Raw genomic sequence first — 12,642 nt, forward strand, 5'->3', positions numbered from 1 at the left:
AAGAGAAAGGAAAAAAGTGCCTGCCATAGAGGCAGATTGGGTGGGGGGGGACCTGTTGGGGGATGGTGGAAAGAAAATGGACATTGGTGATGGGAAATATACACTGGTGGAGGGACGGGTGTTGAATCTTTGTATGACTGAAACCCAATCATGAACAGCTTTGTAATGGTCTATCTCATGGATATTCAATAAAAAATTAAAAATACAAACCACCTAGTTGAGATTTTATTTATTTTTAAATTTTTATTAGTGAAACACCATGAGGTACAGTTGTAGACTTACAAATTTTTGTGCTTGGGTTTCAGTTATACAATGATTGAGTACCCATCCCTCCACCAGTGCCCATTCCCCACCTCCAATGCTCCCAGCATCCCTCCCACCCTCCCACTTCCCCATCCCACCTCACCCCCGTGGCAGGGCATTCCCTTTTGTTCTCTCTCTCCTTTTGGGTGCTGTGGTTTGCAAAAGAGGCATTGAGTGGCAATCATGTTCAGTCTATAGTGTACTTTCAGCATGCATCTCTTATCCCGGGAGGATCCTCCCAACACCCTTTACTTGGTGTTCCCTTCTCTATCTGAGCTGCCTTTTCCCCTTGCATGTGCAGCTGGCCAAAAATATGGAATGCTTCACGAATTTGCATGTCATCCTTGCGCAGGGACCATGCTAATCTTCTCTGTATCGTTTCAATTTTTAGTATATGTGCTGATGAAGCGAGCACTCTAGTTGAGACTTTAAAAGTTTCTTCCAGGTTTGAGAACTTCTCAGGCTAAACAGCAAGGTTCACTGTAGGAATATTCACTTTCCTTTGGCTTGACTTTTATCCCTTAATTTAATGACATCCTAAAACACTATCAACTATATACTTTCTCTTAGACTTGCTAAGTAGAACTCTCACTAGTAACACCACACCAGGCAGATTTAAAGATTGTTGTTTCCTGGGATTGATTCCTTCCTTCGTTCCTTCCTTCGTTCCTTCGTTCCTTCCTCCCTCTCTCCTTCCTTTCTTCCATTTTTAATCCATACCTGGCAATGCTCAGGGCATATTCCTGTACTCAGGGATCACTCCTAGTGGTGCCTGGGAGACCATATGGAATGCTGGGCGTTGGGCGCATTTGCAAGGCAAATGCTCTACCCTCTGTACTAGCTTTCCAGCCCTGGGATCATTTATTTTTGCTTGTTTTGGGGCCACATCCAACAGTGCTTAGGGCTTACTCCTGGCTTTTCACTCACGGATCATTCTAGGCAGGGACCAGGAACCATATGTGGTGCCAGGGATGGAACCTGAGAAGGCCTCGTGAAAGGCAGGCACCCTACTTGCAGTATAATTACTCCAACCCTCCCAGGATCATTTCTGTCCTTGTGTTCTAGAAGTACTCATACTGATTGGTCAAAGGGAGATTATTCGTCCTAGACCAGAGAGGCATGGGATAATCTTTAATCAGAACTCTCTCCCTTTTCCCAAGTGTGTGTGTGTGTGTGTGTGTGTGTGTGTGTGTGTGTGTGTGTGAAGGGAAAGGGATTTTATGGTCCGGCTCTATCTCCCAAGTCACAGATTCTTTTGAATGGTATTACCAAAGAACTCCTGGTACTGGGGGAAGAAAGGAAAGATAAAAATTGCAGAGTTGGAGGCCAGAGAGAGAGTACAGCGGGTAGGGCACTTGCCTTGTACATGGCCAATCCAGCCCAATATCCCATATGGTCTCCCCTTCCACAAGGAGTGATCCCTGAACACAGAGATAGAAGTATGCTCTGAGCACCATGGGCTATATCCCGATAGCCAAAAAGAATATGGGGCATGGTAAATCTACAACTGTACCTCATGGTGTTTCACTAATAAAAATCTAAATAAAAAATAATATATGGGGCATGGGGACTAGAGCGATAGCACAGCGGGCATTTGCCTTGCACGCAGCTGACCTGGGTTCGATTCCCAGCATCCCACACAGTCCCCTGAGCACCACCAGGAGTAATTTCTGAGTGCATGAGCCAGGGGTAACCCCTTGTGCATTGCCGAATGTGACCCAAAAATAAAAAAAGAAAAAAAATATGGGGCATACATGACAATTAAGCTTCTGTTGGTGGATGGAGGAAGTCATGAAAAATACATATTTGGAAAGGAGAGGTGGGTTGGGAGTGTTCACTTAAGCGATCGTCAATTTCGCCTGTGTTCCAGGCAGGGTGCAAGGCAATCAGATAGATGAATGGCGAAGAAGAATTGATAAAAGTTATAATCGTTAGACTGAAGGGCTGAAACAGGCCTTTCGGATAATAAAAAGCAACAAGAGCTGGTGATCCAGTGATACATTTGGGTGGCAGGGGGACTGGTAAAAAGGAAGAAAAGCAAATAGCAATCCTCAAAAACCTGGAGAACAAAGGCTACAAAATTAGGGGGTTGCTACTTTTTTTGCGGAATCGCAGGACTAATATGGATGAAAGCAGCCAGCGCCGTGCCCGCGGTGCTGTTCTTTGTGGCCACTCGCGCTCGCATCCCTCGGCCGACTGCACGCTCCGGCGGACGCCTCCAGCACCAGGGCGACCCGTGTCGGAGGTGCGACACTTACCCAGAGACCCCTCGGCGAGGACGTCCGCCCCGGCGACAGTTCTTCCCACGAGGAGGAGCGTTAGGTTCGAGCTCTCCGATCCAGGTTTCTGCCCCTTGATCGCTCCTTTAACCGGCTCGCCGGGTTTTCCAGCGCTCCGGGAGCCGCTCGCTGTCTAATCCGGGCTCCGAGTGGCCGCGCATTCCGAGACCGAGCCGGGGCTGCTCCATCCAGGTTCCGGGTTTCCCCTGTGCTCGCTCGCTCCAGCCTGCACCGCCGCAGCCCGGAATCCGGATCCCGATCCGCGGGCCCGGTCGTCCGGTGTCCGGGGCTTGCAGGCCGCCCTGGCCGGCCCGGATCGCGGCGGCGGCGGCGGCGGCGGCGGCGGCGGCGGCTGAGGGACCCGTGGCCCGGACACGGCGGCAGCGGCCGGGCGGGGCGGGCGGCGCGGGGAGGGCCGGAGGCCGGCGCCGCGGCGGGGCGGGCGGGGAGGGCCGCGGAGCGAATGGCGGCCGGCGCCCCGTAGCAGCGGTTCGACGGTCCGGGTCCCCGGGCGGGCGGAGGCGGCGGCGGCGCCCGGGACCGGCCGCGCGGTGAGTCCGGAGCTTTGTGTGGAGCCGGGGGCGGCGGCGGCGGCGCGGAGGGGGAGCCGGGGCTGAGGGGGAGCGGGGACCGCGGCGCCTGCCGGAGGAAGTGGGGGTTGGGGGCCCGGGGCGGAGCGAGGGGCGGCGTGGGGGGGCTCGGGAGGTCGTTGCGTGGGTGGGGGAGGGGGCGCGGGGCCGCGGGGTGAAGTTGAGGCGGGGGTCGGGGTCGGACCCGCGAGTTTCCGAGCCGGGCCGGGTTGTCCGTCCCGCGGGAGCCGGGCGGGGGGTCGGGCCGACAGGCCGGGGGCGGGCGGACGCGCGCGCGCGCGCGGCCCGGGACGGGGTGGCCGGGCCAGGTGCTGCGAGGGCCGCGGCGGGTGGCGGCGTCCGCCCGCCCTGCCTGCCTGCCTGCCTGCCGTTGTGCGGGGCGCGCCGGCTCCTTCCCGGTCTCAAGATGGAGGGACCCCGGGCCCCGACCTCCAGCGCCGTGCGGGGACCCGGGCCTGCGGCTCGCCGCGCCGCCCGGGCCCCCCACCCCCCACCCCCCTCGGGCTCGGCGGCTGCTCCTCCTGCTGCCCCGGGGCCGGCGGCGGCCGCGTGGGTTGGGCGACGCGGAGCCGGCTCGCCCGGGCGCGCACCCACCCCCCCACACCCCCCGAGCCCGCGGGGGAGCGTTTCTCGAGCGACCCCGAAGCAGCTTCCATCTTTGAACGCCGCGGAACGGGGGCGCCCCGGGCCCGCCGCGCTCCGCCGCCCGAGCCCTCACCCCGCCCCGCCGCTTTGTGTGAGTCCCGGGTGCGGGCTCGGCGGGTCGCCGCCGCACACAATGGTCGGGGTCCGGGGGTCGCCTCGGGCCGAGGGAGCGCGGCGCGGCGCGGGGCGTGGGGCGGCCCGCGCGGCCGCCCATTGTGTGCCCGGCCGAGGTCACGGGTTCAAGTCTCGTCTGGGATCCGGGACGGGCCCGTCGCCTTCGCCGCCGCCGCCGCTCCGCCGGCGCTTTTCTTCCCGCTGGTCTCCAGCGAGGAACAATGCGGAGCCGCTGGCACACATTGGGCAGCGGCGCGGGGGGCTGCCAGCCATGTTTGCGCCGCCGCTGGGCCGGGCCGGGTGCTGAGTTGGGAGGGTCGGGTCAGGACTCAGCCGGGGCTCCGTGTCGGACCTCGGAAAGGGGACTCGGCGGCGGCGGCGGCGGGGCGCCCTCGGCCCCGTCGGAGCCATCCGGTGCAATTATCTGCCCAGAGATGGGGCGCTCTGAGTGTCTGTTGAGGGATGCCACTAAAATCCTCGTCGTGGTGAGAGAAGGCAGTCAGAACCTTTATATTTTTTTTAAATCTTATTTTGCAGTGCTGGGGAGCAGACTTAGAACCTCACGCCTGCATGCCAGGCCAGTGCTGAGCTATTACATCCCTGGTCCAATTCGATGGTTGGGTGCCTGTACTAGACATTTGGGGGATGACGCCAGATCGCACCTGACAGACAGTACTTGAGGTGGCTCCTAGAGGTGTTCAGGAAATCATTCAGTATCTGGAATTGGACCCAGCCCCCACTCCTCCCCTATAAGCTAGTGCTCAGTCTGTTGAGCTCTTCCCCCCTCCAGGTTCCCCCCTCCCCCAGCACTTTTTTTGGTTAGGGGGTGGTTGGTCCAACCCTGCAGCACTCTTGGTGAAGCTGCTCAGGAAATATGGTTGGTCCCAGCCGCATGCAAGGCAAGTGCTTTAGTACTACCTCATGGCCCTCAAGCGCCTTTTCTTTTTAAAATCATCATATTTTAGGGTTTTAAAGTTGTGTTGACATTTATGGTGTTGATGCACAAGATCCCTGCACGCATCACCATCAGTGTCCCGGTGCCACCTCTCTTGTCATGTCATCTTCCTTTTTTTTTTTTTTGCTTTTTAGGCCACACCCAGCGATGCTCAGGGGTTTCTCCTGGTCTAACCCTCAGGAATTACTCCTGGCGGTGCTTGGGGGACCATATGTGATGCCGGGGATTGAACCTGGGTCCACGGTGTGCAAGGCAAACACTCTATCCACTGTCTCTGGCCTCTCCTGTCATCTTCTTAAGCATCTTGTTGCGGAAATTGGGGGCTGAGCTTTTGGCCACACCCTGCTCAGAGGCTATTCCTGGCTCTGCGCTCATGAGAGACCCCTTGCTGGTACTGGGGGAACCATATAGCATGCAGGGATTTGAACCAGGACCTGAGCAGTGCATGGCAAGTGCCTTGACCCCTGTTCCATTTCTCTGGCCTCTCAAGCACCTTTTTTTTTTTCTGCTTTAAAAAAAAATGTCAAGCACCTTTTTAATGATAACTTCCAGGTCAGTAATAATTGCACAACAAAAAGCTCACAGAATTTGCCTATCTGAGCAAGGACTTATAGAAATAAAGCTTCCTTTTAATCTTTATTCCTGTCTAGAAAGCCCATATCAGGGGCTGGAGCGATAGATAGCACAGCGGGTAGGGCATTTGCCTTGCCCGCGGCCAATCCGGGTTCAGTTCCCAGCATTGATCTCCCGAGCACTGCCAGGAGTAATTCCTGAGTGCAGAGCCAGGAGTAACCTCTGCATCGCTGGGTGTGACCCAAAAAGCAAAGCCCATATCTACCTCTATAATAGGGAGAAATTTTCCTAGAAGGATTTTTAAAAGGTCATATGAGGTCTTAAGGATTATATTAATGAAAGAAGAAAAAGAGCAAGCTAGAAGGAACCTGTCCTTCCATATTTCTCACAGATGAGCCCAAACAGCATTTGCTACTAATATTTGGATAAAAATTATTTGGGGCTGAGGGCTGGAGCATAGTACAGCAGGTAGGGTTCATGCTTTGCACAGGGCTGACCTGGTTCAATCCCAGCATCTGATTTGACTCCTCAGCACTGCCAGCGGTGATCCCAGTGCAGTCAGGAGTAAACAACCCCGAGCACCTCTGCACCTCCTAGTGTGCCCTCCCCCCCTCCCCTGGGCAAAAAAGATTCAAGTGGGAGCCAGAGAGAGTACAGCAGGGTAGACACTTGCCTTGCATGCAATTGACTGGTTCCTGGTTCGATTCTTAGCACCACATAAGATCACTGGAGCAACATCAGGAGTCATCCCTGAGCACTGCTGGGTTTGCCCCCCCCCCCAACAAAGAAACTAAGGATTGGACTAGAGGGATGGTAGAAGGGTTTAGTCACTTGTCTTTCCTCCTGCTGACCCCAGTTTGGATTTCCTGTATCACACATGGTCCCCTCAGAACTCCCAGGGGCCATTCCTGAGCAGAGAGCTAGGTGCTTGAGCACTGCTGGGTGTGACCCATACCTCAGATAATAAGAAAAGGATCAAGGAGAAAAGTCTAAGGACTTGAGCTCATACTGTGCCTGCAGAAGCCTCAGGCCCCCAGGTGTGACCCGAAATCAACACTCATTAAAATAGAGTATGAGAGAGTGGTAGTGCATAATACACTGGACCGAAAGGCTGATCATGTCTAGAGTGTGTTCTTGGATTATGTGTCGACTATGGTTTTGGTAAAGGTGTTCTGGGGTGTTGAGTCAAGAGTCAATGAACTGTTGCCAGACTCAATCCTTGCCAGTGGCTTGGTGAAGAAGGAACAGATTATTTTAATAATCTGTTTTGGTTTTGGGTTTTTTTTTTTTTTTTTTTGCTTTTTTTGGGTCGTACCCAGCAATGCTCAGCGGTTACTCCTGGCTCTGCACTTAGGAATTACTCCTGGTGGTGCTGGGGGACCATATGGAATGCTGGGGATTGAACCCGAGTTGGCTGCATGCAGGGCAAATGCTCTACATGCTGTGCTATTGCTCCAGCCTCAAATCTTTATATTTCTTGATGACAAAGCTTTTTATTTATTTATTTATTTTGTTTGTTTGTTTGTTTCTGGGCTACACACGGTGTTGCTTAGGGAATCACTCCTGGAAGTGCTGAGGGAACAATATTCGATGCTGGGTGTCAAATGCAGCTGACCATGTGTAAAGCAAGCACCTTAGCCCTGTACTGTCTGTGGTCTGACAAATGTTGTTAAGGCCTTGTGGAGGTAGTAGTAAGGTCAGAGGTTCTCAGGCTTGACCTCCTGCACTCTTTTCAGGAAAGACCTTGGTGGCACCCATAGTGGCACCTTAGGTGCTCCTGGATTGGCCCAGCAGCACCCTGGGGTGGGTGACGGTTCCACCCACTTTGGAAAACACTATCCCAACTGTTTCCAGCCTCTTCTGAGGGAAACTTCTGCTAAATCAGGTCCAAAGCATTTTTGCTCCTGGGCTGTTGGCATTCATTTTTTTTCAATTTTATTGATTTTATGACTCAATAAAGGTGTCTAGTCTGCATTGGATTTATTTTTTAAAAGATTTTTAAAACTTTTTATTGAGGGGCTAGAGCAATAGCACAGCGGGTAAGGCGTTTGCCTTGTACGTGGCCGACCCGGGTTCGATTCCAAGCATCCCATATGGTCCCCTGAGCACTGCCAGGAGTAATTTCTGAGTGCAGAGCCAGGAGTAACCACTGTTCATCACCAGATGTGACCCAAAATGCAAAAAAGAAAAAAAGAAAAAAACCTTTTTATTGAATCACTGTGAGATAGACCTAGCATTCAGTTTTGAGCCCTGTCAGGTTATGGTGAAGGCAGAAGACTGATACTAAATTGGCGCTGATTAGATTTAGTGGTTTTGGAATTGGACTTTTGCCTCTGAAATCTTTTGAGTCTTCTGACTGTACCCATCTTTCTGGGAACACTTTGAATTCACCTTTTCTCCCAGCTTTAGAAATTTTTTCCTTCTGAGAGATGTGCGTTTCTGGATAGATTGGGACTTTGTCTGAGGCTATGGCAGCGTAATTTTGGCTCCTGGTAGTAATTAGGTTGCAATTAGCATATAGCAACTAAGTGACTGGAACAGGATAATTTGTTGTGGGGTTTACTGATTGCTCTGTCAAGTGGAAGTGCCACTCCTTATTTATTTGACTGGGTACACCGTTGCCTGGGCTTAGCCATGGAGACCCAGAGAGGCTCGATGTGTGGTCTTCACAAGTTCTCACTTGGCTGTCTGTCATCACTGCAGGTGTGTGAGCACCTTCTGTGGTCACTCCTGCTCCAGAGGTAGCTAAACGAGTCTTATTTCCTTGGTGGCAGCCTGGTCAGAGCCTGGAGTACTGCAGGGCAGACGGAACCACTGGGAGATAAAGCTACCTTCTGTTTGTTGTGTGACAAGTTTTCAGCAGCTCAACTCTCACTTCTAATTTTAAAAATCATTTCCCTTTTAAAAACAATAAAAACAATTCCTCTCCCCCTCAATGTAAAATCACATAGTTGGCTTCCTAATGTGGCTCCTGTCCACTGACCGTGACAGACAGAATGGAGAGCGGTGCTACTGATTGTCAGGGTTAAGCTCGCTATCTGTGAAGGGCTTTTTTCACCAGGGAGCAGGTAATTCACCACAGCACCTGCCCGGCTGTGCGCGTAGAATTGGCAGCAGCTGTGCAGCTGAAGAGGGATTATTGAGCAGGTGGTTGAAAGAATCACATGCCACAGTGACAAGAAAATACTTGGTCTTTGGTGGTTTAGGTTCAGTTCATACATGTAAAATTGCTCTTTGTTTCACATTTCTCTTTTTGTGTGTTTGTTTCACATTTCTTAATGACTGATACTGGCTTGTTAGTGAAATGACAATGGAATAGAGAAAAAGGAGTCTTTTTTCTCTGTATTTCTTTGACATTGCCGAGTGGCACGGCTTAGAAGAGGCACCACTGTCTGAGTTCTGGCTTGATGTTGTAAGAATCAGAAATAAAAGGTGATAATTCAGTGTATCTAGTGCTTATTTTCTAGGAGGGGGATAGGAGAAAACCCTTTTGAGTCTGCTGGGAAAGATTAACCTGCTGGGAGGATCTCCCGCAGGTTTGAAGCAAGGGATGCCACTGGCTTGTCATGTTAGGTCTATCCGACATGACATAGTCAAGATCTTGTGTGTATGTTTCATTTCATGAATAAAATTCTGCATGTGAAGCTGCATCTGTTCAGTGTCCCCCACCCCCCATTTTCAGTTCCAGCATCTGTAGAACTTTTTTTGGCATTAAAATTAACATCTCTTACAGAATCAGCACATTACCAGAGGGCCAGATCATGTTAATGAACTCTCTCATCAGAGTATTTGTAAAAAAAAAAGTCCATTTTCTAGAACTTTGGAGACTTTCTAGTCTAAATTATTCTAGAAATTGCCAGATTTTTCTCATTTTCTGTTAATATGATTTTTTTGTTTTGTTTTGTTTTGGGCTATTCCTAGTGGTGGTCAGGGACCTTGTGTGGTTCCAGGGATCAAACCCAGGTCGGCCAGCATCCTACCCTCTGTACTGTTGTTCCAGTTCCTGACTTGCTTTTACTCCTTTTAGACCCCTGATGCATAATGCCATAAATGAAAATTTTTGTTTTTGAATCTTACCCAGAGATGGTTAGGGGCTACTTTTGGCTCTGTACTTAGGAATTACTCCTGGTAGTGCTTGGGGAACCATGTGGGATGCTGAGGATGGAACCCAGGTCTGCTGTATGCATGCGCTCTACCTACTGTTCTCTCTTTCCAATCCCTTAAAGGTTCTTCTGAGCAAGTAACTTGAACTCTGTTTTGACTTTTTTTTTCTGGTGTCCTCTATTTTCTATACTAGGCCAACAGGTTGTGTGCACTGCGTTCTTCCTCACTGAAACACAATCACAACCAAATTGAATTTTAAAGTTGATGGAAGGGAGGGGCCAGAGTGATAGAACAACAGGTAGGGCATTTGCCTTGCATGCGACTCACCTCGGTTTGATCCCTGGCATCCCATATGGTCACCCAAGCACGCTAGAGTGATTCGTGAGTGCACAACCAGAAGTAACCCCTGCGCATTGCTGGGTGTGATGCCAAAAGCAATCAGTCAATAAATAAAAGTTGATGGGAAGGAAACAAATACTATTTTAGAGTTCACCATCAGATAGAGTACAGCGGGGTAAGATGTGACCTCAGAATCCCTAGCACTGTGTACGGTTCCCTCACACACACACACTCCACAGGGCTCAAACAAATTATTTTAGAGCTCAGAAAATTCTTTTTCTGCAAGCCCAAGTGAAGTGTATAAAAGCCGTGACGTTTGTGTGTTTGTGTATATGGTTTAGGGGGGGTAGGGTGAGAATTGATGGGAAAGGGAAGTGACTTTGAGATTCTGTGGTCAGGGCCAGTGCAGAGATAGACATTTTTAAAAATTTGTGTAAGCTTTGTAACCTAGCTTTTGGTGGGAGCCTCGTGATAGCAGTTTCTGTGAAAAAAGAATGTAACTTGTGTATTTCTCCACACCCCACATGAAGACATCAGTTGTTTGTTTTAGACCAGTTACAGACCCTTTCTGTTTTTCTTACATTCTCTGTGGTTTGCTTCCTCAAGCTTTTCTCCCCACCTTCACCTCCTGTTCTGGTTCCCAGCTCTGAGGAGTTCTTTGGTAGCTTGGAAACACTCTAATTACTGGAGCTACTGTAGTCACAACCCAGATCTTCTACCTCCTTCCCTCTCACCTCTCTCTTCCTTCCCTTCCTTGTCCTCTAGCAGTAGGGGTTCAACTACAGTTTCTTGAGCACAGTTAGATTTGAGAATGAGCTTGATAGCTTGTCAGGGCAGACTCCAGATCCCAAGGAGATGATGGTTCTTGATTCTTTTGCTGTTTGTTCTTGGATCAGAGTCCTGGAAAAAGAGATGGCAGGTATCTTTTATGTCCGTACCTAGTCCATCTTTCAGGGGCAAAACTACTGTTCTACTTATCTCTAAGAATTTTTTTTCTTTTATCTGTGAGAATTTTCTGATGACAGAAAAGCTCTGAAACAGCCTTTTCCTTTCTCTTTCTTTCTTTCTTTCTTTCTTTCTTTCTTTCTTTCTTTCTTTCTTCTCTTTCTTTCTCTCTTTCTCTCCTTCTTTCCTTTTTTGCATTTGGGCCACACCTTGTACTGCACAAGAGTCCCAGTGTTGGGGGTAGAACCAGGGTCAGCTCTGGAACTCCTGCACTGTCTCTGGCACAGGCCCTTTTTTCATTGTTCTCTCTGGTTAGTAGTGTCTGGCTCACTTTCTGTCTGGGATTCGTATTCTTTCTGCATTTTCAGGATTGCTCATTCCCACCCCTTCAACCTCTTTTTTTTTCTTCTTCTTCTTGATTTCTGGTACCACTTTTGAACCATCAGAAGTTATCACTTTCAGAACTTTACCACAGAGTTTTGGTAACATCCCTGAGGTGTTCTTGGCGTTTGTTTTTTTTTTTTTTTTTTTTGCTTTGCTTAGTCTTGTTTGGGTTTTAGGGGCCGCACCTAGCAGTGCTCAGGGGCTGTTCTGGCTCTGTGCTCAGGAGAGACCACTAGTGATGTTGACTATATGTGTGGTTGAGGATTGGAACCCGGGTCAGCCTCATGTGAGGCCCACACAAGCACTTCCTCCTGTACTATTCCAGCAGCCCTTGAAGTGTGTGTGGGGGAAATCCTGTATCCATATCCAGAGCACTTGGAAATTACTTGTGAAGTTCTGCCATAGGGAAACTCTAGGGGTTCTGGATGAACATGTACTAGTTCTTACTGTTTGATTTGAGGATACTTTCTGTTCTTATGTGATGAATTTTGTTTTGTGTGGCTTAATTACAGTTATTAACTTGTTTAATGTTACATGTTTTTGGTTTTGCCAAAATAGCTTTTCAAAGGAAGGAAAAAAGAAATTGAATTGAGAGCCATAAAGCATTGGTTCTTATTACTAATATGCCTTGAAAGTAGCTGTATTACCTTGTGCCAGACCATCTCCTATTTTTCACTTTATCTGTAAAATGAATGTATTAGGTAGTATCATCTCGAAGGTTTTATTTAGTGACAGCATTTTATGTTTTCAAGGATGTAATGGAATAATAGAACAAAATTGATTGCAAGCTGGGGAGGTAGGTAGATCAGAGGTCATGTTTTGCATGCTGTAATACTAATTTTCAGGTAATCTGAAGGGTATTTCGGGAAGCACATCTCTTAAATGTGAGATTTTGGAAAGATTTGTATGGAAAATAAGTGATTATTGTAGAAGGCTCCCCACCACCCCCCTCCAATCCCCGCCTGGGCAGTTGAAGTATTGCTTAGGAACTGGAAACTGTTCAAAATAAATGTCCTGTAAGTCAATGGCCGTTATGAATGAAATGCAGATCCTGGCATTTAAATCATATTGCATGCTGTATCTGTAGTTTCCTAGACTATAATTTGGTGTTCCAAGTAGTAGGCAGCAGTGTCTGCTCAGTTCTGTGTCTGAGGTATGTCCAGTAGACTTTTGATATGTTATCAACAACACCCCTACACTGAGCTCTATTTTCATTCATGTTGAATGGAAGTGAATGTTTAAAAACATATTTTGTAGGGCCAGAGAGATAGTACAGAGATGATCCCCAGCCTTAAATGGCCCCCTGAGCACCACCAGGAGCAAACCCTAAACACAGAGTTGGGAACAGACCTCTATCACTGACAGGTGTGGCCTAACACCCCACAACCATCAAAATAGAGAATTTACTTTG

General features: G+C 49.6%; 1 protein-coding gene and 1 non-coding gene across 3 annotated transcripts in view; one reads left to right on the forward strand and one right to left on the reverse strand.

Annotated features, from left to right (window-relative positions):
* Nucleotides 1-610: 610 nt before the first annotated feature.
* Nucleotides 611-718, reverse strand: LOC130036237 (U6 spliceosomal RNA). Its single transcript, XR_008794290.1, has one exon. It is a non-coding gene; the product is annotated as a U6 spliceosomal RNA (small nuclear RNA).
* Nucleotides 719-2,951: 2,233 nt separating this feature from the next.
* ZNF609 (zinc finger protein 609) overlaps nt 2,952-12,642 on the forward strand; it is a 171,004-nt gene continuing 161,313 nt past the window's right edge. The window contains exon 1 of one of the 2 annotated variants that reach the window (XM_056128098.1): nt 2,952-3,133. The gene's annotated coding sequence lies outside the window, so the exon portion shown is untranslated. The remainder of the gene's footprint in view (nt 3,134-12,642) is intronic. The other variant, XM_056128097.1, reaches the window with a different exon arrangement.

Source organism: Sorex fumeus, unplaced genomic scaffold (genome assembly GCF_029834395.1).
Source record: "Sorex fumeus unplaced genomic scaffold, SorFum_2.1 ptg000063l, whole genome shotgun sequence".
Lineage (NCBI taxonomy): Eukaryota > Metazoa > Chordata > Mammalia > Eulipotyphla > Soricidae > Sorex > Sorex fumeus.